General features: G+C 39.0%; 1 protein-coding gene across 10 annotated transcripts in view; it reads left to right on the plus strand.

Moving 5' to 3' along the window:
• mpp7a (MAGUK p55 scaffold protein 7a) overlaps positions 1-24075 on the plus strand; it is a 359286-nt gene that overhangs the window by 87243 nt on the left and 247968 nt on the right. For 6 of the 10 annotated variants that reach the window (XM_052015631.1, XM_052015634.1, XM_052015627.1 and 3 more), the window contains one exon: positions 21789-21887. The exons of 2 other annotated variants lie outside the window; for them this stretch is intronic. The gene's annotated coding sequence lies outside the window, so the exon portion shown is untranslated. Of the gene's footprint in view, positions 1-6222; positions 6373-10812; positions 10876-21788; positions 21888-24075 lie in introns of those variants that run through there. 2 more of the 10 variants (XM_052015630.1, XM_052015635.1) reach the window with 2 other exon arrangements.

Below are 24075 nucleotides of genomic sequence, written 5' to 3' on the forward strand. Positions count from 1 at the left end.
GGCCATAAAAGACACGGTAGTGATGGAGGGGTGTTATTCTGACTGGAGGTCTATGACCAGTGGGGTTCTGCAAGGATGTGACAAAAATGTTGGTGGGCTGGTTGGTAAGATTTCAGACAGCACAAAATTTGTAGGAATTGTGGATAGTGAGGAAGTTTGTCAAAAGATTCAGAAGAATATAGAGCAGTTGGAAACACAGGCAGAGAAATGGCAGATGGAGATTAATCTGGAGAAGTGTAAGGGTTGCATTTTGAGTGGTCAAATGCAAGAGGAAAGTATACAGTAAATGGTGGAACCCTTAGCAGTAATGTACAGAGGGATCTTTGGGTGCAAGTCCATTGTTGCCTGAAAGTGACAACAGTAGTGGATAGTGTGGTAAAGAAGGCATATGGCATACTTGCCTTCATTGGTTGGGGCATTGAGTATAAAAATTGAAGTTATGGTGCAGTTCTATAAAATTTTGGTTTGGCCACATTTGCAATATTGTTTGCAGTTCATGGCACTGCATTGTAGGAAGGATGTGGAGGCTTGAAAGTGCAGAAGAGGTGTTTCCTGGATTAGAGAGTGTTAACTATAAGGAAAGGTTGGACAAATTGGGTTGTTTTCTCTGGAGCATGGGGCAACCTGATAGAAGTCTGCAAGATTGAGAAGCATAGATAGAGTAGACAGCTGGTATCTTTTTCCCAGGGTTGAAATGTCAAATACTAGAGGGCATAGCTTTAATTTGAGAGGGGTAAAGTTTTTTGCAGAGTGGTGGGTCTCAGGAACGTGCTGCCAAGGTAAGTGGTGGAAACAGATAAAATAGCAAAGTTTAAGATGCATTTAGACGGACACACGAACAGGCAGGGAATGGAAGGATATTGACCACGTGTATACAGATATGCAGTTTAAATTGGCATCATGGTTGCCACAGCATCATGGGTCAAAGGGCTTCTTTCTGTGCCGTACTGTTCTATTATAATCTATAACTTGTTAGATGGGGAAATGGCCTATGTGGACTGGAACCAAAATTTCCAAAAGATAAAAAATTTTTGGGTTACTTATTTCTTTGGAAAGCAAATATACACTGGATGATTTCCAAGTGTCACTTCAGTCCATTGTCAATGGTAGGAAGGGTAAGGTGATCGATTTTCCCTGAATGAAAGTCAAGCTGGTGTGGTGGTTTAAAGATGGGTGGGGCGAAGCAGCTTCAAGAAGCTTTAACATTGACTCCAGACCTTGTACTTCTCATGTCATTAGATCAATGATTGCCAACTACTATTCTCTTAGCCGATGAATGAATAGTCTGAAAAACACTTGGAAGTAGCACAGAGTAGCAATAGCACAAAATATAGTCAGGATGGAGGGCTTTAATGTCTATCAATAAGAGTGGCTCATAAAGATCACAACCAATGGAGCTGGCTGAGTCCTAAAGCACCAAGTTTTTGAAGTTTATCAGCATTATGTCTACTATTTTTTCTAGTTATCTGCCATCAAATGAATTGTCGCAGAATCACCACCTCTCTTGGCTGTATGTTTAAAAAAATATATATTTTGAGGGAATTCAAATTTGAAAGGGCAGACAGTGTGGCCATTCTGAATTGTGTACTGATTCTGATGAGCAATAGTGGAGAAATGGCTAGAAATCCTGAAGTAGTAGCATATATTAACTTGTACTCTGGTCCGCACATTCTTCCATAGCCACTATCTCCTCCTCCCTTGCTGTCAACTGTCTAAAGCTGAGCTTGACTGTTCATAAAGTTTTAAATTTGACTGTGTGCTTTGGATCAGATTTCTGACTCAAGACATCGGATTTTTTCATCTCAAACTTACCTTGACTCCCCATTTGCTGCTGAAATTCACATTCATGTCATTGCTATCTTCTAGACCTGGTTACTTCAACACAGTTGTCTCACATTGCATCTTTGACATCAACTGTGACTAATTTGCACAAAATCCTGTTCACTCGTTACCCCTACAGAAAATAACTTGCATTGGCATAAGCTATGTTTGAATATTAAAACTGTCATTCTTCAAGTTTGTCGGTCTTGGCTGTGCACTGTGTCATTTCAAATCCTTTAAAACTGTGCTATTACGATTCTGGGCTCTTGACCATTCCTGAATGTAATTAGTTACCCAGCAGTGTCTGCCTTTAGTACCAAAGTCCTAAACTCTGGAATTGCCTTACTAAATGTCTCCACTTCTGTATCTCTTAAAGATGCAGAGTAAAACTAACCTTCAGATGAAGCTATTAGGTCTTTTTGCCCTTGTATTTCCTTGAATTAGTATCATATTTTGTTTCTTGAAGTCTCTCAAAATATTGTTGCTACAATAAGACCAATGCAGAAATAGAAATTGTTGACTCTTGGATGAAGATTTGTGCAGCTGAATGGGAAGTGGGTGTCTTGTTCCTGAATGTGGCTTTGTTTACAGTGGAAATAAATAAGGAAGTTTCACTCCCAGTGGAGACCATTTTGTGCTATGTTTTTGAGTAAACCTGTCCTCAAAATGGCCAGTGATATATTCTGCACAGAATTTCATTTTAAATAATTATAGTTGTTTTTATGAAGTAACATAAAGAACTGAATAATATGCCCCCCCACCCCCGCTCAATGTTCCACTGTTGCTGAAACTCGTGACTACTTAATTGCATTTATTTTTTTAAAAAACCTAATTTACTTTTGTCATTAGATGTATGTAGTGAAGCTGCGATGTCTCATGTTTCTTGGTGTGATATTGCTTTATCACTGCCCTTCAAGTACAGTATGATGAAGGCAAGCAAAGTTACCTTGTTCTGAACTCAAACACATAGTACATAGTGGTCGATAAACCGGTCTCAAAATATGAGGGCGGTTTGCACTCGATAGATTCTGTTGAGCTCTTTTGGTGTCAGTGACAATAGACAGCAGTAATTAGATGACCATCTTCAGCTTTTTTTAATCCATGACCTTGTCTCCATCATGAAGCAACATGGAGATTTTTTTTTATTACAGTCTCTTGTTCTTGTGCAACTTGAATAAATTAAGCCATCTGCATTGTGTAGCTACTCTTGGGAATATTTGGATTTATTCTGCAGGGATCTGTTCTGGGATCCCTGCTCTTTGTAATTTTTTTTTATAAGTGACTTGGATGAGGATGTGGAAAGGTGGGTTAGTAAGTTTGCTGATGACACAAATTGGTGGTGTTGTGGATAGTGTAGAAGGTTGCTGTAGATTACAACACGACATTGATAGGATGCAGACCTGGGCTGAGAAGTAGCAGATGGAGTTCAACCTGGAAAAGTGAAGTGATTGATACACTTTGGAAGATCAAATTTGAAGGCAGAATACATGCTTAATGGCAGGATTCTTAGCAGTGTGGATGAACAGAGGGATCTTTGGTTCCACGTCCATAGATCCCTCAAGGTTGCCACACAGGTTGATAGGGTTGTTAAGAAGATGTATGGTGTGTTGGCCTTCATTAGTCGGGGTATTGAGTTCAAGAGCCATGAGGTACTGTTGCAGCTCTATAGAACTCTGGTTAGACCACACTTGGAGTATTGTGTTCAGTTCTGGTGGACTCATTATAGGAAGGATGTGGAAGCTTCAGAGAGGGTGCAGAGGAGATTTACCAGGATGCTGCCTGGATTGGAGGGCATGTCTGATGAGAATACATTGAGCGAGCTGGGGCTTTTCTCTTTGGAGAGGAGGATGATGAGAGGTGACTTAATTAGAGGTGTACCAGATGATCAGAGGCCTAGATTGACAGGGTAGTCAGAAAATTTTTCCCAGGGAGAAAATGGCAAACACAAGTGGCATAATTTTAAGGTGATTGGAGGAACATATAAGGGGGATGTCAGGGGTAAGTTTGTTACAGAGTGGTGGGTGCATGGAACGCACTGTCGGCAGAGGTTGTGGGGGCAGATACATTAGGAACGTTTAAGAGACTTAAATAGCCACATGAATGATAGAAAAATGGAGGGCTATGCAGGAGGGAAGGGTTAGATAGATCTAAGAGCAGGACAAAATGTCGGCACAACATTGTGGGCCAAAGGGCCTGTATTCTGCTCTACTGTTCTATGTTGGGCTTATAAATGCACAATTACATTTGTGTCCAATAAGTGCCAGTAATGAACACATTTAACAAGGATCCAAACATATTTTCCATTTGACATGTTGTGACATTACTATCCTGAGTCTCCCACGATCAGCATCTGGTGGTGATGGTGGGTTGGTGTCACTGTTGACCAGAAACTTGGATTAGCCACAGGTCAAGCAAGCTCAGGAATAGCAATCTGGCCTTCTGGAGATGATCTGAAGCTTATGCCCCATAATTATTTACTTACCAACTAATGACATGCATAGCAAGACCTATTATTATTCTGAACTCTTCTATTGTATCTTCCTTAAACTTTGTTATGAAGAAAATAACCCCAATTTCTCTAGTTTATCTTTCCTAGCCGAAGCACCTTGTACCTGATGCAAGTTTAGCAATTCCTTACTGCCCCTTCCCTTAGCCTGGACCCAAAGATATCCCAAACGAATCACTATGGGAACGACAGCTTAAGAGGTGATTTGTATAGACCTAATAACAATAACTTTTGTGTTTGTGTATATGAACAGGGATCCAATTGGAAATGACTACAGTTTATCACCCATTTTGCCCCAAAAATGGTCACATTACTTCAGTTAGTACGTCTCTTTATATATAAAAAAAATCGCAGGTACAACTGGACAAGAATTTCATTCAATTGAACCCAGGTCGCTGGTACTGTAATAGCATTACGCTAACCGCTACGCTACAGTGACTGCCACAGCTCAATAAGTTAGCTGTCAGAAGTATGTTGGTTCATCAAAGAGAGCTGATGCAGATTTATCAAATTCAAGGTGCTTGATTTTTTTTGGGGACAATTGGCTGAGTTAATGGATAATGGTATGATAAATGAATTGATGGCAGAGCACATTTCACCATAGCTTCTTTGGCACACCCTCAACTCTGTTTATCAACAAGAAGCACAAGTGCAGTAGGTGTATGAGAACAATATCACAAGGCATCTTAACTTGAGTATATACTGACAAACTTTGTCAGGTCTGGGTGTTCCATACTTAACAGCATTTCAGAAGTACATTTGTCACTTCAGCTGCAGGTCTGATTGAATTAAAGTGGGTCCTCCACTTTCTTGAGGGAAATGTATGTCAACAAATACCAGTTTTGCCAGAAAAGCCTACATTTGGTAGAACAGTGCACGGGCCATAAAATGCAAATTTTATATTTGAAGTGTAATTTTCCCATTACCTTCAACTCATTCAGAACGTCAGCAGTTTGTTAATATCAGTCAGTGCTCTGCATTCGAAACCCATTGTCCAGAGCCGCCCCAAACAGCTTGGAGCCTTGCCTTGAAGTATTTTCCTGAATGTTAAACAAAAGCAATTGGAATTAGTTTACAACAGTTGCTTGAGTTGCCAAGGAGCTTTGAGGTAAACAATATTGATTCTTTGTGGACTGAGAGAGGTTTCATTTTTTTTCCATACTAGTAAGAATTGTATTTGTTCTATAAAGGAATTATTTACAATTCCTGTTTGGATTGTTTGGAGATCTTGTGTTTGTGAGGAAAAGCAATATTGATACAAGGGATTTAGATTATTTACCTCATTCTCACCTTGGCACAAACAGTATGAAATTTATAGCATCTCATAACCTCCTCAGACTTCAGCTCAGAGTTGAGCATGTTTGATGCAACTGATGAGAAGGTTATTGCTCTTTAACTGCTGGATTGCCTGTATGATAAATTGAATGCATATTTTGTGTGTGCAGTCATGTGACCCAACCTCATTCTGAATTTCAGCTTCACATTGCCTCTTTTCATGAATATTATCTCATGCATAACATACTGTTTATGTGGACCATTTATGAATTACATGCATCACAACTAGCTTAACAGATGAGTGAACACCAGTCAAGAGATTTATTATGAGTGACATCAAAACCTTGCTCAAAATTCTGTCTGCTGATGTATGCTTATGACAACAATAAACTTGAACTTGAGATATTTGGGGAGAGTTTAAAGGAGAAGGAACATAGAGAAACTAATGTAATTTATTGATTAATGAGATGTGAATGTTGCTGCCAATAATAATATTTATTGTCCATCTCATGTACATTCCAATTAAGTTTTATAAATTATGTAACAAATCATTGAACATTAATAAAATTTTGTGCAATCCCCTTGGGACCTGTCTTTTGTATATCTTTATTAATACTGCCTCTTGAAATAGGTTGTTTCCCAATGACTGCACTCTGGACGTTAGAAGGTTGCTGACCTCCAATTGAGGAAACTGCAGTTAGCCTCGGATGGCAGTTGACCAATTCTGAACCTAGAGGGCTTGGTTTCATTTTGCAACATTTTGGCAAAAGGTAATGGTGGAGGGAAGGGCCTGGAGTTGGGGTGATCTCACATGAAGAGGGAGCAGAACACTTGTATTGCATGGGGCTCCATTCTCCTCCTGTTTAAACTCTTGATTACCTGGAAGCTCCTTTGTATTGTTGCATTCAGATCAATGATGGCAGTGGTCTAAGTTATAAGGCATTAGTCAAACCATTGCCAGCACAGACCTTTTGATAGCTATTTCTGCTGCAGCAAATGTTATAACATCTTAAAATGCTGCATTTGGTGGCTTTCACTTGTCTGTGTTGAAAAGTGGTCATTCTTTCCATGTTGAAAGATGGTGATGTGTGCATTTTCCTGTGGCAAGTTAGTTTTTGATCCTTTAATGTCTGTGTGCAAACTTGCTGGCATGCATCATTCATAAGTAACCTGGTCTATTAGAATGCAAAGCTGACTCCTCTGCTCAAAAATAGTGTGCGATCTTCTCTGCTGGCAAATTTGCACCTATGCTCTCCTTTCTTCCTACTCCACACCCTGTGCATTTATGCCTGATGTTTCACAATGTGTAGATATTTACTTTATCCTACTTTCTATTATAATTGCTGGTTGAGAGTTTGAGCTATGGCTGTGCATGTGACACGGACTGTCTTTTTTGATCTTTGCTTTTGCTTTTCCTTTTCCTCATATCGGGTAATCTTCCAATTCTTGCCTGTCTGAAGTGAAAAAGGGTGAGTAATTCTATGTAAGTGGTGAGTAGCTGATTAGTCTGGCTCATCAGATGCATCTTATGAATCAGGGTTGTGGCAAGAAAAGCAGGAAGAGATGAAGATAAACATCATTGGTATCTCTGATTACACCACGAACCTCTTCAAGACCCACAGATGCATGTCCTCCAGTTGTTTCTTGTTGCTTCCACTTGTGTGTCACCTTTTCCTGCAAAATGGGGAAAGCTGTATCAGTGGTTGAATCTGCTGTGGCTCTCATGGTGCACTAGAAAGTTTGTACAAGCTTTGAGCTGTGGGTGCAAAAGTACACAATATGTGAATGAGATTATGCATGTGAATGGAATTGTCCAGAAAATAAAGATTATGGATACTAGCAATCATTAAAAACAACTTGTAGCATGAATTTATCATGCTGGCTGTGGCTCTGTGAATGGTGCAACTTAATGGCATAGCATGATTCCCTTGCTGTTTCTTTTTTGTTCAGCAATTTATTCTCCGGAACTACTTAATCACCCTATGCATGCTAAATTTCTGTCCATGGTGAAAGCTAGTCTTTGAGGCTTTTGTTTCCAGATCTGATAGACTGTAACAGTGTGTTCACAGCCAGAAAGGGAGGTCTGTTGCACCATTGCTAAGCATCTAAGAAAACTTAATTCCCAGGACACTGGATGAGCGCTTTGAGCACTGGAATTATTTAATTTAACACCAAGTCTTTGGGAAATGGCAAAATTAAAACTTTTTGGTGTATTTTAAACAACTTTTGGCTCAAAATGCTATTCACACTGCACCATGAATGAAGATCATTGAGCTTAACTGCTGTGGTGCCTATATTTATTATGCACACAGTTGAGCAGTTCTAATCACATTGAACTGGTCTGCTCTCATACTGTTGCATCCTTTATTCCATCATTCATCCACCTGATCTAATTTCAAGTTGAATGTACAATTAGTTTCAATTGAACTGCAATCCCTGTAAATTAATTTTACACCATAACTAAAGGAGTTTCTCATGCTTTGTTATAAATATTGAACATTAAATATTGTTTTTCTTTGCGCCAGGCTCCTTGTTCTTGAACCTTGAACTTAGAGAGTCTCCTTTTAATCTAGTCTCCACTCACAATTAACATGTACCTTCGTTCATTTAAAACTGCCTTTCATTTGCTGATCTCAGTGCCCTTTTAGAAATATATATTTTAAAATAATTTTCCAAATCCTTTCTTTGGGAAAGATTAGTCAAAAAGTCCTAAAACATGATGTGACCATTCAGAAAGAGACTTGCATTTATTGCCTGTCACATTCTTATCAGAACATCCCCAAGTGTTTAAAAGCCACAAAATATAATAATTGTTGCAATGTAGCAAACCTTTGTGCAGTTTGCATGTAGCAAATTTCCCCAAACAGCAGTATGGTAAACTAGATCATTCATTTTAATAATGTTTATTGAGGGGTAGATATTGACGAGGTAATACCTCATGGAAATAATACCATGAGATCATTTTCACTCACTCAAGTAAACAGGCTTAGTTGGACACCTCATCCAAAAACCAGTACCACCAGCAGAGTAGTAAGAGAATACCAGCCAAGATTTTTTTTTGCTGGAGTAGCAGTTAAACCTAGAACCTTCCGACTCAGGCAAGAATGCTACCAACTGAGTCAAACCTGGCACTGTATAGTTCAGAATCCAGTCCGTTGTTGGGAATGTAGTACTTTATTACAGGGATATCCTTTACCTTTCCATTCATAATATTTAATTCTGACATGCATTGCAGGAAGAATTCCTGTTTTAGGGTTTAGGTGGAAACAATGAGGCAGTTTCATATTGCACAGTAGTAAGCATTCAGAGAACATCTTGATATATGATGTTTTCAACTTTTGGATTTCAAAGTCAATTTTTTAATGATAATGTGTGCTGTTTTGTAAAGTGTATTGTGTATTATTACACTGTGTAATGAATTGATCTGTATGAACAGTATGCAAGACAAGTTTTTCCACTGTACCTCTGTACAAGTGACAATAATAAACCAACACCAAATTCATAGAGAATCTATTTTGGAATATGGCATTGTATCACATTTTTTTGACTGACCTAATTCTTTAAGGCAACAGATTCAAAGAATGTTTTTATTGATGCTTCTTGTTCTCTGTAAGTTAGACTGGTCAAGGATCTGGTTACAAATTTCATTATCCTACTGTCAAATGGGATCTCAGCCAGTACTCATGTAATCTTAGTGATCATTAAATGCTTCAACTATTTAAATTTAAACAGATGGAAGGATTTTCTCATTGATCTTAATTTTTTTTAAAAAAAAGGGCAGTTGATTCCTTCTCTTCCCAGAATTTGGATGTTGCTAGCAAAGCCAACACTTATTGTTTATACCTAATTGTCCCTGAACTCATGAGGCAAATATTGCTGTGGGTCTGGAGTCACAGAGACAAGACCAAGTAACAATGGCAGAGTTTTCTTTCCTGAAGGACACTAGTGAACCAGATGAATTTTTCAAACAATCCAGAAGTTTCAAGGTTACCATTTAATTTCAAATTCTAGATTTATTGTTGAAAAGAAAAAATGGGGATAAGTAGGCTACTTAGCCTCTCCTTCAGTCCTGAAGAAAGGTCCTGACCCGAAACATTGACCGCCTGGTTTTCTCTATGGATGCTGCCTGGCCTGCTGAGTTGCTCCAGCATCAGTGTTTTTCATCTAGATTCCAGCATCTGCAGCCCTTCTTCTTTAGCTTCTTGAGCCTGCTTTGTCATTTAATAAGATCAAGGCTGAATTGATCATGACCTCAACTCTACATTCCTGTTTGTACCTGATTTCCAAGGCATAGAATATAAGAGCAGGGTAGTTGTATTATAACTTTACAAAACAATGGTTAGCCCACAGCTGGAGTTCGCATATAGTTCTGGTCAGCACACTATAAGAAGGATGTGATTACACTGGAGAGGGTGCAGGGGAGATTCACCAGGATGTTGCCTCAGATGGAGCTTTTCAGGAGATACTAGAAAGGTTGATTTTTCTCTTGGTGGGAGGTGCTGAAGAGTGATCTGATAAGAGAAATGGAAAATTACAAGGGGCATCGATAGGCTAGATAGAAGAAAACTTTTAGCCAAAGTGGAGGTGTTTAAAACTAGAGGGCATATAGATTTAGGGTAAAATAATGAATGTATTTGGCAGTGATTGTGTGATGAATAGTTGAGTTTTGAAGAGCTCAAATTCCCTAAGTAAAAGTAGGGAGTCCAACCAGTAGATTATCAAATCTAAAGTTGGCAAAGGCATGGATGTTGATTTCAGCAGGAGATGAGCTGAAGTAAAATGAAGCACAAAAGTTATTGTGGAAAAGGCAACTTTTGTGATATGAGGTCCTAAGCTCAACTCTGAAGTTGCACAAGACTCACAGGTTGCAAGATTTTTGTAATGGTAACCATGAAATTACTGGATTGTTACTGAAAATTCACCTGGTTCCCTCATGTCCTTTGGAGAAAAGTCTGCTGTCCTGACTTGGTCTACATCACTACAGACCCAACAGTATGTCTGATGCTTAATTGTCTTCTCAATTGAGAAGTAATTAAGGATTAACAATAAAAATCAGCACTGCCAGTGACATCCACACCCTGTGAACTAATAACTTTTAATAAATAAAATAGCCAGGGTTGTCAGGGAGAAGCATGATGTTGGGCACGGGAGCATTGTTTCGTAAGGGATCAATGACAATGGCTTCAGTCTTCTCTATGTTTTGGTTGCAGGAAAATTTGTGCTCAGACAGAAATTTTGGCCATGTACAGACTCTAGAAAAGTCGAGCAATGAGGTGAGCTAAAGATAGGTGTTGTCAATATGTGTGCATAAAACTTTTGAATAATGGTGACGGGATGTAGATGAGAAGTTGGGAAAAGAGGATTACAGTATTTCAATAGTCTGAGAAAGGTCAACCATGGAATGTAGAACCAGGCAAGGAGGCTTCATTGTGGTGATCATTGGGTTTCCAGCAAGGCAATGTAATCACTCGTAGTAATCTCATGGACCGTAAAAAGACTTTTGCTCAAGTAACCAGACATTTTAGAGGGCAATGCAAAAAAGGGGCAGTGACAGCTGATCCATTGACAAAACTCAAAGGTCCCCACTCGGCATGGTGAATTGGATAGGAACAAGTATGGCACAATTCATTTCCAGCTTTTTCGCCTAGTGAGATGAAAGAATGGGGCGTTTGGGATTGTTGCTTGAAAGGAAACACTAATGTATTTTAAAATGTGCCCTTTGGATGTCAGGTACAATGGGAAACCCTGTGTTTAGCCATGAGGAACTCCTGCCTGGAACAATGGCAGGATAGGAAGAGCACTGGAGTATGAGAGTTGAGATGGGGACTCGAGATCCTCTGACCTCATGGATGAAATGAAGGGAGGTGTGATGGCAGGAGAAGATTCTAGGAGGGTATAGAAAAAATGAAAATATTAAGGGCTGGAGGTGGAAAATGGACATACAAGTGGTGGATGGGTCTGAAGTGGCACTCAAACAGCCCACATAAGGGGATGTGTAATTAATTGGCCTGGTTTTGCAGAAATTACATGAGTTGCAGCATATTTTAGCTTTTTCCCTGCTGTCTTTCTCTGCAAATGCTAAGCAGTTTAAATTTAAGTGAGGCCTCAGGCACAATTCAGAGACTTAAGGTGCAAGATAAGATGGATAATACCTCTAACAATTAACATTATTCTTCTAACTTTGTTCTTCAAAAAGCAATCTTAGCATGTTTACTCTTTATGGACTTGTGCTCTTTAATATTTCAAAATATCAATCATTTGTCCCTTAACTGACTTCTAGTTTTTTTTAAGACCCAATTTTGAAGATTAGTGAAAGCTAAAGCTTATTATTCCTGGTATCAGAGGGTGCAGAAATTTTGCTGTTTCCATGGCTGTAATGACCTTATGGTGAATATCAGCAATTACTCCAATTTTTGTTTCTCTTCTACATTAACATAACTGAAAGCCTTTTTGTTTTGGGCAATAATTAAAGGATAGCGTTTCTTATTGAGTGAATGAAAATTAGGTTCTTTGCTTCAATTAAAATCCTCTGATAGCTGTAAAACAGGTTTGTATTGAACATAAAATTGAAACAGGAGTAGACCATTTGGCCCCTCGATAGTTCCCTGACATTGGATATGATCATGGCTGTTCTGCCGTAAGCCTCAACTCCTTTCACAAAGCCTTCAGTTCTCCAATCTTTTAAAAATTGACCTACCTCCTCTTTAAATACCTCCAATGATGTAACCTCTACAACTCTCGAGTGGAGAATTTGAGATTTACCTCCATACATGAGAAGAAATTTGTTTCCATCTCACTTTTACATGACCTCCTCTTATCTTGTACCTATGACCCATCGTTCAAGACTTTCCCACTAACAGAAACATCATCTACTCTGTTCACACCTCCCCCGCCCCCCACCGGCCCCAAACCCAGTAAGATCACCTCTCATTCTTCCAAACTCCAAAGAATATAGATCTAACTTTCTTTGCAGTTCATGACAGGAGAACCCTCTCATCCCAGGAATTAGCTGACTGGCTCCAATGCTCATATTCTTGAAGGGACTAAAACTATGCACGGTATTCAAAATGCAGCCCTCAAAGATACCCCGTACAATTGTAATGATACTTAATTTCCAAGCTCCAAACCTCTTGCAATAAAGGTCAGTGTGTCATTTGCCTTCGAAACTGCTTGCTTCACCTGAATGCTAACTTTTTGGTGCTGCTTGCACAAGAACACCTAGATTGCTCTGTAGTCAACTCTTCTCTCTCAATTTATATAATAATCCTGCCTTTTGATTCCTCGTAACAAAGTTTTTGCCCACTTGCTCAACCTACCTATATCCTGTTGCAGAGTTCAAATATCCTCATCACAGCATGCCCTCCTGCCTATTTTCAAATCATCAGCAAACATGGACACCTTAAACTCTGCCCCCTCCTCGAAGTTGTGAATATTGATGATCAGTAAAGGTGGTCAAGAACTGATCATTGGGACACTCCATCAGTAACCTTCTTCCAAGCCAATTAATAGTCTTTTATGTGATAACTGGTCTTAATTCCATGTAAGCACCACCCCCAAAGTTATGAGTATTTATTTTGTGCACCAGTCTTTTCGGCAGTATTTTTGACTCTGCTTGTTACATGCTGGCTATTTCTTCCTTGATTAGAGAGTTCAGCATCTTGCCAACAAATGTTAAGCTAACTAATAGTTTTATACCCTTTTTTTGTGTGAATAAGATAGTCACATTTGTGGTTTTCCAATCTGCTGGTACACTTGAATGGTGGAATCTGGGGAGAGTTGGTGGAACAAAATTAGATTAATGTAGGATTAGTGTAAATAGGTGGTTGATGGACTGTGCAAATTTGGTGGGCCAAGGGGCCTGTTTCTTTGCTGTATTATGCTTATGACTCCATGACTAATGGAACTCTAAGTTTTGAACATTTTCGACCAGTGGCTTGCAGACGACACCATTGTAGTGGGCTGAATCTCTAATAACAAGTCGGAGTGCAGGAAGGGGATGGAGACCCAAGTGGAGTGGTGTCATGACAACAGCCTTTCCCTTAATGTCAGCAAAACAAAAGAGCAGGTCATTCCCTTCGGGAAGGGGGAGCAGTGCACACACTCCTGTTTATGTCAACGGTGCTGAGGTTAAAAGCTTCAAGTTCCTATGAGTGAATAGCACCTGTCCTGGTCCAACCACGTAGACACCACGATCAAGACTTCCACCTGCTTCCTCAGGAGGCTAAAGAAATTTGGTAGGGCCCCTTTGACCCTCACCAATTTTTATTGATGCACCATGGAAAGCATCCTAGCTGGATGTCTCAGCTTGGTATGGCAACTGCTCTGCCTGAGACTGCAAGAAACTGCAGAGAGTTGTGGAATCAGCTCAGCACATCATGGAAACCAGCCTCCCCTCTATGGACTCTATCTACACTTCTTGGGCAGAAGATATCGTAGCCTGAAAGCACATACCACCAGGCTCAATGACAGCTTCTATCCCGCTGTTATGAGACTATTGAACGAACACCTAGAACAATAATATGGACTCTTGACCTTGCAATCTACCTCCTTATGACCTTGCACCTTATTATCAGCTGCACTGCACTTTCTCTGTAACTGTAACACTTTATTCTGCATTCTGTTATTGCCTTCCCTTGTACCACCTCAATGCACTGTTGTAATGAATTGATCTGTATGAATGGCATGCAAAATTTTTCACTGTACCTTGGTGCATGTGACAATAATAAACCAATTTACCTTGTCCCTTGTGACAATGATTTATTAAAAGTTCTACCATGCTATTTGAAACTAGCCTATTTGCCAATATGGCAATATTTTCAGTGTCCTCTGCATGAAGTTGGATGCTAAATGCTTAAATGATCTGCCATTCCTTGTTTTCCAGTCTCAGCCTCCCACCTTCATCTTTGTACTCTTTCTTTTTGTATATCCATTGTGTTTTATTTTTCTGAGGGAAATGGAGGTCAAATTAAGAGATTCAGCTTTTCACTTGATGTCCATTGCTGTCAGTAAAATTTCTGTCTTGCTGTCAGAGAGGGATAGCTTTATTAGTTGCTTAATCTTTTAATTCCATATCCTTTTTTTTTAAGGAGTATCATGTATAGTCTTGTAAGGTCACATGCTGCTTTGAACTGACCTGTCTGCATTTCGGGCAACATGATTTTGTCGGAATTTGTTGGCAGCTATGTTCCAGCCAAAGCAAGTGATTTCCTTAACAATTAAACCTGATATTGGATTTGGCTTGACAAGAATTTAAAGTGCGGTAAGACCACGAGACAGGAGCAGAATTAGGCCATTTGGCCCTTTGCGTCTGCTCTGCCATTCGGTCATGGCTGATTAGCTAGCAGGGGAAATCTATGTTGGCAGCAGACAAAAAGCATTACAATATTTGCTGCTGCTAATTAATCAATGAGATCAAGATAAAGCTGTTGAATGGGATCCTGTTTTTGGCAGGTAATTGATGTGAAGAATGTCCGCTGTATCACAACTGTTACATTGTCTTCAGATTTGTACTGTAATAGAGATGCTTTTAGACTGAATAGAATGTTGTTTAATATGATGCATACGAAACATTGTGCTTTGAAGTCAAATAATTTGATGTGATGGTTTTTAATTAGAAGTTTGTCATGTTTGCTTTCAAAAAAGCAGAATTCAAAGTCGTCATGAATGGCAAAATAAATGATTTGATGGATTTATATACACAAATCTGAAATACAAAACCAGTTTAAAAATGGCAGCACTTATTTGCATTGAGTGCCAAGATTTTATTACTCAGTAATTAAAGCCTTTTGATTAATCTCTGTACTACTGTTGTGCCCCAGATGAGGGAATTTGTCTTTAGTTATAATTATCACTTACTTGAGTGTACTACATTTTATAAACAGCATCATGTTTGAATATTCAAGGCAGGGGGTGGGGGAGGAGAGAGAATTAAACTTGCTAAGGTTATACTGTTTCAAATCGTACTCGTGCTCTAAAATTTCATTATTTTAGAGATGGTGTGCTTTAAAACATTTTTTGCTTGCTTTCACAAGGCTGCTCTTTTTGGTTCCATTGCACCTTACTTATTTCATTTTTTATTTTATTCTGGAAACTTGTATTTCCAATATTTAGTTTTCAGAAAGTGGCCTCATCGATGCTCTATTTGAAATTGGCTCTGAGTTGCTGTTGAAGAGACCTTGGATCTTAATACTGCCTTCTATGACTATTGTTGTGGCATAACAGAGAGCTGATTTTTCAGTGTCAGAATTCCTCATCCATTGCTCTGTCCATAGTGCTGTTAAGCTAAAACCACATTTCTAGCTACACCAAGCCAGATCAGTGTTATGTTCTTGGCTTAACCCATGTAGATTCTGGACTGGCTTTGAGATAATCCAGCTGTTGCAGTGCACATGAGCCTCTAAGCTTATTTTGATGCTACAGCTTGAGCTATAACTTATTAGTGAATCAAAGCCTTGATCCACCTTCTCTAAATTGTGACTTGGGAGTTTTCTTTATGGTTGTCAGTGTCAATGCAGACTTTTTTGCTCTACATTACGTGCATTTCTTGAATTGGCCATAAGAAGATAGATTTTGAGATAATCACAAGGCATTCCAGTCAGCTAATCTAGTGAGTATCCAGCCTTGTTTGCATTGTCTGTAGTCTGGTTCTGTCAAGAATCTCTAATATTTTGGTTCCCAGTGATTCCAAGGAAGTATTCAGTCTTAGCTCCTGCTTGGAGTATATGACTCAGCTTTAAGTCACAGGGTTTTGCATAAACCTGAGACACTTGGTGTTCAGGGTTAACAGCTTGCTTTGGAATTGTCTGTTAAGGCTCAGTCATCTAGTAAGTGTTGCAATAATGTCAAATGCACATGTGGTCTTTTTAGAACACTTTTAAATGGCTGTTGGAATTGCTTGAGAATTAAACATTGTGTTCTTTATATTTGTTCTCTTGCATTTCTACTTTGCTAATTGAAGATTTATGCAGCTGTCATTTTTCATTTATGCAAACAAATGTATTACAAATTTATGTAATTGTAGAACAACTTTGATTCAAGCTTCACGGAGGTGACACAAGATGCAAAGCATTGAGCAATAAGTCCAAATTGACAGTGTTCCTTAGTATCAAAGGTATTAAGTTTTCTTTGGGGCAGCCTTTAATCTCAAAACGTGCTGCATTCCTGTTTAATGAAGTTTCTTGATATGTTTGTGAAATAAGTTTATTTTGAAAATTTCCATTATGCAAACAATACAGCATAACTAATTTATGATTTTGTATATTTTGCTCTGAAAATTTTGTTAGTTTACTTTGCTGTTCTTAACTAATCTCTTGCGTTAGGGACTTATCAAGTCTGGTATTTTCAGAAAGAAATGAGTTTTAAAAAGTCCAGCCAAAAACAGAAATTTTGTCATGTACAGGAAATAGCATGTTACCAGCACCTGTGGAGAGTTACTATTTCAGGTTGATGACTCTTAGAATGGTTTTATAAGGATCTGGAGTTTTGCTGTGGCACTTTTCAGCTGTAAGGGATTCCTGTTGTCTTTCAAGCAGGATGAGCAACTGAAAAATTCTCATGGAAGTAAAATGCACAATTAACTAAAATTTTGGAAAATGTGATATGAAAGTAATTACAGGAAAGTATTATAAAAAGCTAGAATATAATAAATAATTTTTATTTTAAGCAGGTTCAAAATATTTGAGGAATGTCAATTTTTTGTTACAGGAGGTTGTGAAGCAGTAATTGTAGCTTGGTGTGCCATCTAAGAATCTCACCTTGTGGAACCAAGTATAACATTTTCAGTGATGTTTTTTTTACAGCAAGACTAGTTTATTTCTGGATCATGCAGAAGGTGGCTGGAGTTTAATTTGGATAATTGCGAGGTGTTACATTATGGGAAGACAATGAGGGTGAGACTTTGACGGTGAACGATAGGGCCCAAGGGAGTGTTGTAGAACAAAGGGACCTAGGAGTACAAGTGCATGGTTCCCTGAAAGGGGTGTCACAGGTAGACAGGGTGGTGAAGAAGGCTTTGGGATGCTGGCCTTCATCAGTCATGGCATTGAGTACAGAAATCGGGATGTTATGTTGCAGTTGTACAAGACATTGGTGAGGCCACATTCGGAATATTGTGTTCAGTTTTGGTCATTCTGCTTTTAGAAAGATGCCATTAAGCTAGAAAGAGTGCAGAGGAGATTTGAGGATGTTGCAGGGACTTGAGGGACTGTGTTATGGAAAGAGGTTAAGCAGGGTGGGACTTTATTCATTGGAGTGTTGGAGTATAAGGAGTGATCTTAAAGAGGTGTGTAAAATCATGAGGGGCATAGATAGGGTAAATGTGCAATCTTTTTCCCTGGATTGGGGAATCGAGAACTAGAGGGCATAGGTCTAAGGTGAGAGGGGAGATACTTAATAGGAGCCTGAAGGGAAACTCTTTCACCCTGAGGGTGTTTAGTATATGGAATGAGCTGCCAGAGGAAGTGGTTGAGACAGGTACATTAACAACATTTAAAAGACACTTGGACATGTACGTGGATAGAAAAGGTTAAGAGGGACATGAGCCAAACGCTGGCAGATGAGATTAGCTTAGATGGGAATCTTGGTTGTCATGGACGAGTTGGGCTGAGGAGCCTGTTTAAGGCTATAGAAGTCCATTTTTGTGGTGGAATGCAAAATCATTGATATCAAGAACTTCATGTTTAAATTCTTTTGCTTCAGAATTTACTTCCAGGTGTCACAAACCAGCAACAAAAGAAACACACTGAGCATGATTCAGTGTTAAAAATTATTTTATTAATTACGACTTATGATAATACGTAAAATAAAAGTAAAAATGTTAGTATGTTAGAATTCAAAAATGTTAAACCTCGAACATTAACCCCAAAACTAAACTCGTCGTGTGTGTGTGGGTGGCAAAGTCCAAAACTCCCAGTTCCGGAATGGTTCTTAAAGTTCAGTTCCGCAAGCCATAAGGTGAAACATGAGCCAGGGCTTCTTCAACAACCACCGTTGTCAGAAGATAAGACGTAGATGTAGAGAAACATAGAGAGAGTAAATACGAAATCCAAATGTTCCATGATGGAACCCAAACGACACTTCAGTGTTTACTCGGTAGTGACTTCCTCACCCCAAAAAGCATCCGAACCGTGGTCGTCCACACACAAATACCTGTTTCCTTCTACAGGTCAGCAACAAAGTGAACTCCACCGGATTACTTCCAACTTCCATACATGGATTTCCGTGGCAAACACAGTTATTGTTTCTCATCCATCGATAGAGAACACTAGCAGGCTGGTGTCTCTCTCCCTTCTCTCTCTCTCTCTCTCTCCTTCTTCTTCAACAACGTCATTACGTCCTTAATCTTCTATTGACGTAAGCATGCCCCACACACAAATACACACACACTCTACCTTAAAGGGACTTTCACTGAGTCCGTAACACAAGTTTTAACATTACATCAGTGGATATTGACAGCTTTACTTTATTTCTCTGTATATTCCTGACCACTTTCCTTGGTTTAGCATCATTGGTCATGACCCACTTGTGGGATGTTTTCTGTGTGGTATTCAGGAAAATGGTGGTCAGCTACAAGGGTTATAGCAGAGCCCTTTCTGTATGCAGAGGCTAAAGGAACATTTCATCTGCTGCAGCAAACAATCTACTAGAGGAACTTAGTGGATCAAGCTGCACCTATGGTGGGGAGGGTTGGGGGTGAGGGGAAGGAATCCCTCGAGTGGAAAAAGTTCTTTCATCCCCTCTAAATGCTTTACTCCTTAGCTTTAACCTCTGCCTTCTGGTTTTAGACACCTCTCCTCTGGGGAAACGTAACTGCTGCCTCCCCTATCCCCTCATTATTATTCTCCCCTTAAAATTATGCCCCCTATAATTTTGTAAATCAGTCCTCTGTCCTGACTGGGTTGTCCCTGCTCCAAGGAAAACAAACCCAGCCTATCCAGTCTCTCCACATAACTGAAACATTCCATCCGAGGCAACAACTTGGTGAATCTCTTCTACACCCTCTCCAAAGCAATCTCATCCTTTATGTACTGTGGTGCCAAAAATTATGCACAATATTCCAGATAAGGCCTTGAAAATGTACCATAATATGGTCTCGCCAAGCTGTACCATAATTTCTTTGCTCTTGTATTCAATGCCCCAGTTAATGAAGGCCAGCATTTCACAAGCAGCCTTTACTACCTATCTACCTGCCACTGCTGCCACTTTCAGGTATTTTTGGACTTGTATAACAAGGTCCCTCTGTTCATCAGTACTCCCTAGGGCCCCATCATTCATTGTCTGTCTTCTTATTTGATCTCCCTAACTGCATTACTTTGCATTTATCAGGATGATCTGTTATCAAAATATGATTTCCATACCTTGTGTTGCATTGCAGTTGTTTGGGTTTCAGGAATTCTGGAATTGTGTGAATATAGCAGGCATTAATTCAAATGAGAACCAGTCTTCAGGAAACGGAGCCTAAATTGGAAGCAGTAATCAGTTTGAAATTAAAAGCAAACTTTGTAAACAAAGCTGTCTACAAAGCACTGGCCCACAGCAGCAGGCTGACTGCTTGAGATACGGTTTGCAAACCAATGCGAACATGACAAGTTCTTGTGTGCATCAGCCATTATGTATGACTTATGTAAATTTAGATTGTTGTCTGAACCAATGTACCTGTGCTGCTGCAAGCAAGTTATTGTTTTGTATCTGTACCTCGCCATACTTTGCACATGACAAACTCGACTTGACAAATGTTAGACGATGGGGTACGTTAATTGGTCTATATCAAACCAGACATTAGACAACTTTAGCTGGTCATTTTTTTTTACCAATTGTTTCTGAGTTTAAGGAAGCTTTCACACACCAGCTAAGTTATTTTATCACTCAGCACATCAAACATGGTCATAGACATATTTGCTCCATCAATAATTGGGATATTTGTGTATCTAGTCTGCCCTCACAACACTAATTTTGGGTGTCTGCATTCTCTGTTCTCAGAAGTGCTGAGACCATCCTTTGACGCACCAAAGGTGTTTGAATGTTCAGAGGTGTCTTGTCAGTTACAGTGAGCTCCCATTGTAAATATGTAATTGAACGGAACAATTTGTCATTTGTAAACAATGTCACTTTAGCGATTGAAATTGTATTGGACCACCCACAGTTACCTTTGTTAAGATTATAAAAATTATTTGTACTTTGAGTTCAGGAGACTGTCCTGAGGGTTCTTAAAAAAAGCCTATTTGTCTTGACAAATAAAGACTTTTATATCAACCAGCTTCAGTATCTCTAGTGACTCAGTTCACATTCACAACAACAGTTAAAGGAGGATTCTTTTAGCATATCAACCCCCTACTTGATGTTTTTCTTTGGTTGCTTTTGCATTGCTTCATAAAGTTTTATTATGTGAGCTATAACATCTATTTGAATACAACAATGGAATAATTAATTTAAGCTTTGATGGGAACTGTGATTTTTATAGGCAGAAAATGCTGGAAGCACTCAGCAGATCAAGCAGTGTCAATGGGGAGTTGACATTTTGGGTGAAGTGCCCTTCAACAGAGCTAGAAAAGTGAGAAGACAAGTGAAGTGTTTTTATAGCAGATTGGGGAAGGGTGAAAAGAACAGAGAGAGTGTCTGTGATAAGTTACAGACCAAAATTGTCAGGGTATCACATTTTTAAAAAAAAACTGGCAGGTTTTAGAAAAATGAAGCAAATTGAAGCAGAAAGGAACAACCATTTCTATGCAAAGAAGAACTTGACAGTTACCTAAAATTGTTAAATTCAATATTATGTCCTGATGGCTGCAACCTAGTTTCCCTTTTCAAATGCAAGGTTACTTTTTCCACATGATTGCACTAGACAGTTAAGCACTACATGTAATACCATGAATCAAACATAAAATTAGTGATAAGCATTTATTTCGATATCAAGCCAATAGCCCTGGAAAGGCAATAGTCACAGGTGCTGGTTTTGTACTGCACTACTTTTAGGAAAGTTAACTTAAATGCAATGGTTTAAAGTTTACTCCGAAACCGATTATCCATTAATTCTGTTGAAATTTATGGTGGGAAAAAAAGTAGTCAGCATTGTTTTGTTAAGACTTCTGTTTCCAAGTACCAAATGTCATCAACTTATTTTGATATAGGTATTATGATTTAGGCTTTAGCAATGAGCAATTCAAAATGTGTTTTCTCCACTTCTCTTCAGGACTGATATTAAGGCAGAATAGCTTGGAGTCTGGAAGAAGCCAGTTTGTTCTTCAATTCAAAGTTTACGTTTTCTGTGGCTTTTCATCCACATTGTCAGGTACAGTACACACAGTTGTAATTTGCATTAAGTGACTTTTGAATTGAAGTAATTATTGTTTGTACTTTGCCTAAAAAACACAATTAAAATACAAGTTTAGAATTCTACAGTTTTACATAAACTATTCACTTCCAGACTTAATTGAGACAGGATATTGTTTCTCATTCTCTGCAGATGAATGAATTTTCTTTATTTCCTCTGGATTGATATTTTGGCCAACATGCATAGGGCTGAATCTGTAATGATATAAAAACCTGTGAATAGCTCAAGTCAATATTGTTTATTTAATGAGCATTAAGAATTGGCTAAGGGATCCTTTGTGTTTTTGGGGATAGCTATGTGGAATATTGTGTCTTTTGATGTGGAGTCATAGTCTTGCAGCACAGTATTGGGCACTTTGGCCCACTACATCCATACTGACCTTTTTGCCCATTTATGTTTATTCCATTTGCCTACATTAGGTCTGTTTTCCCCCCATGCCTAGGCTATTCAAGTGCCTGTATAAATGCCTCTTAAATTTAGTGACTGCATCTGATTCCTCCACTATCTCGGGCAGCAAATTCCAGATGTCAATTACTCTGTATTTTAAAAAAAGCCCTCAGATCTCCTTTAAAATTCTCTCCTCTCATCTTAAACCATTGCCTTCTTACTTTTTGATAATTCTAGCATGGGAGGGTGGCAGGGAGACCTCGACTATCTACCCTATCTATGCCTCTCATAATCTTGTTTACTTCCTTTGAGTCACCAATCAGTCTCCTTCTAGGGAAAACTAAGCCCAGCCTATCCAGTCTCTCATCATAAGTAATACTCCAATCCAGGTAACATCCTGGTCAATCTCTTCTGAACTCTCTCCAACCACATCCTTCCTCTAGTGTGGCGACCTGAACTGTAGGCAATACTCCAAGTCAGTCTAACTAGTGTCTTGTAAAGTTGCAACATGAGCTTCCCTTTTTTTTATATTCTATGAAGGCAAAACTGCCAAATGCTGCTTTCACCACCCTATCCACCTATGTTGCCACTTTCAGGGAGCTATGGATTTGAACCCCAAGGTCCCTCTGTTCAAAATTACTTCGTGCCCTACCATTTACTATTTATGTCCTTTCCCTATTTGACTTCCCAAAATTCCTAAATCACCTTGCATTTGTCAAGATTAAATTCCATCTGTTAATGCTCTGCCCAACTTCCCATCTGATCGAAATCCTGCTGTAGCCTTGGGCAGCGTTCCTAGTTCTCCACAACACCAATTTTTGTGTTATCTGCATACTTATCACACCACCTACATTCACATGCAAGTTGTTAATATAATATCATAAACGGCAAAGTCCCAGCATTGATTCCTGCAGTGCACAACAGGTCACAGACTTCCAATTAGAAAAGCATCCTTCCACCACCACCCTCAGCTTCATAACACCAAGCCCATTTTGGAGCCAATTAGCCAGTTTAGCATTGGAAGAAGAATGGAATGAGAGGAAGGACCTCAGGTTACTTAGCAGAGGGGCATCATTGGCATTGTAGGCAGAGAATGCCATTTTAATGTCATGTTCGGTGAATGTCATTGAGCAGAAAACTAGAACTTTTTCAAAACACTTAAATGCAATACTTCATAACTGATTAGAAATTTCATGTGCTCCATTGCCAGTTATTTCCCTGTTCCATGGAAATTTTGGAATTTGAAACAGAACATTGCTTTCTGTCGCAGTGTATGCAAGACTGCAGAAAATCTTTTATGCAGTGTACTCTTCAAAGGAATATACTGCCCTCTGCTGTTTTCATTCCAGTAAACATCTGTAACTGACTAGCAATAGATATTTTCAACTGCAGTTAAGATTAATTGGTGTACATGAAGTTTTAAATGATGCTTATGGGGGACTGAATCTCTCTGGAAAGCTGATTGTTCTAAATGTCATTTAAACTGCAATAACTTGGGGACTTCACATACACTGTCAAAGTCCAAGGCTTATTGACTGATATATGGAATGCTGAATCTTGGACTTCTCAAAAGATTCAGAAAACTAAATTGCATGTGATCTGAAAATTGAAACTTGACCAGGTTGGATCTAGTGCAGGATCTGAGACCACTGATTTCAGTGGGGATCTTTAGGCTATGGATAAGGAGACAAAGGAGATAAGTCACTTAATTATTTCACTTAACTGGAAAAACTTATTTTCCAAAAGCATTTAATTTCTT

Source organism: Pristis pectinata, chromosome 5, assembly GCF_009764475.1.
Source record: "Pristis pectinata isolate sPriPec2 chromosome 5, sPriPec2.1.pri, whole genome shotgun sequence".
Classification (NCBI taxonomy): Eukaryota; Metazoa; Chordata; class Chondrichthyes; order Rhinopristiformes; family Pristidae; genus Pristis; species Pristis pectinata.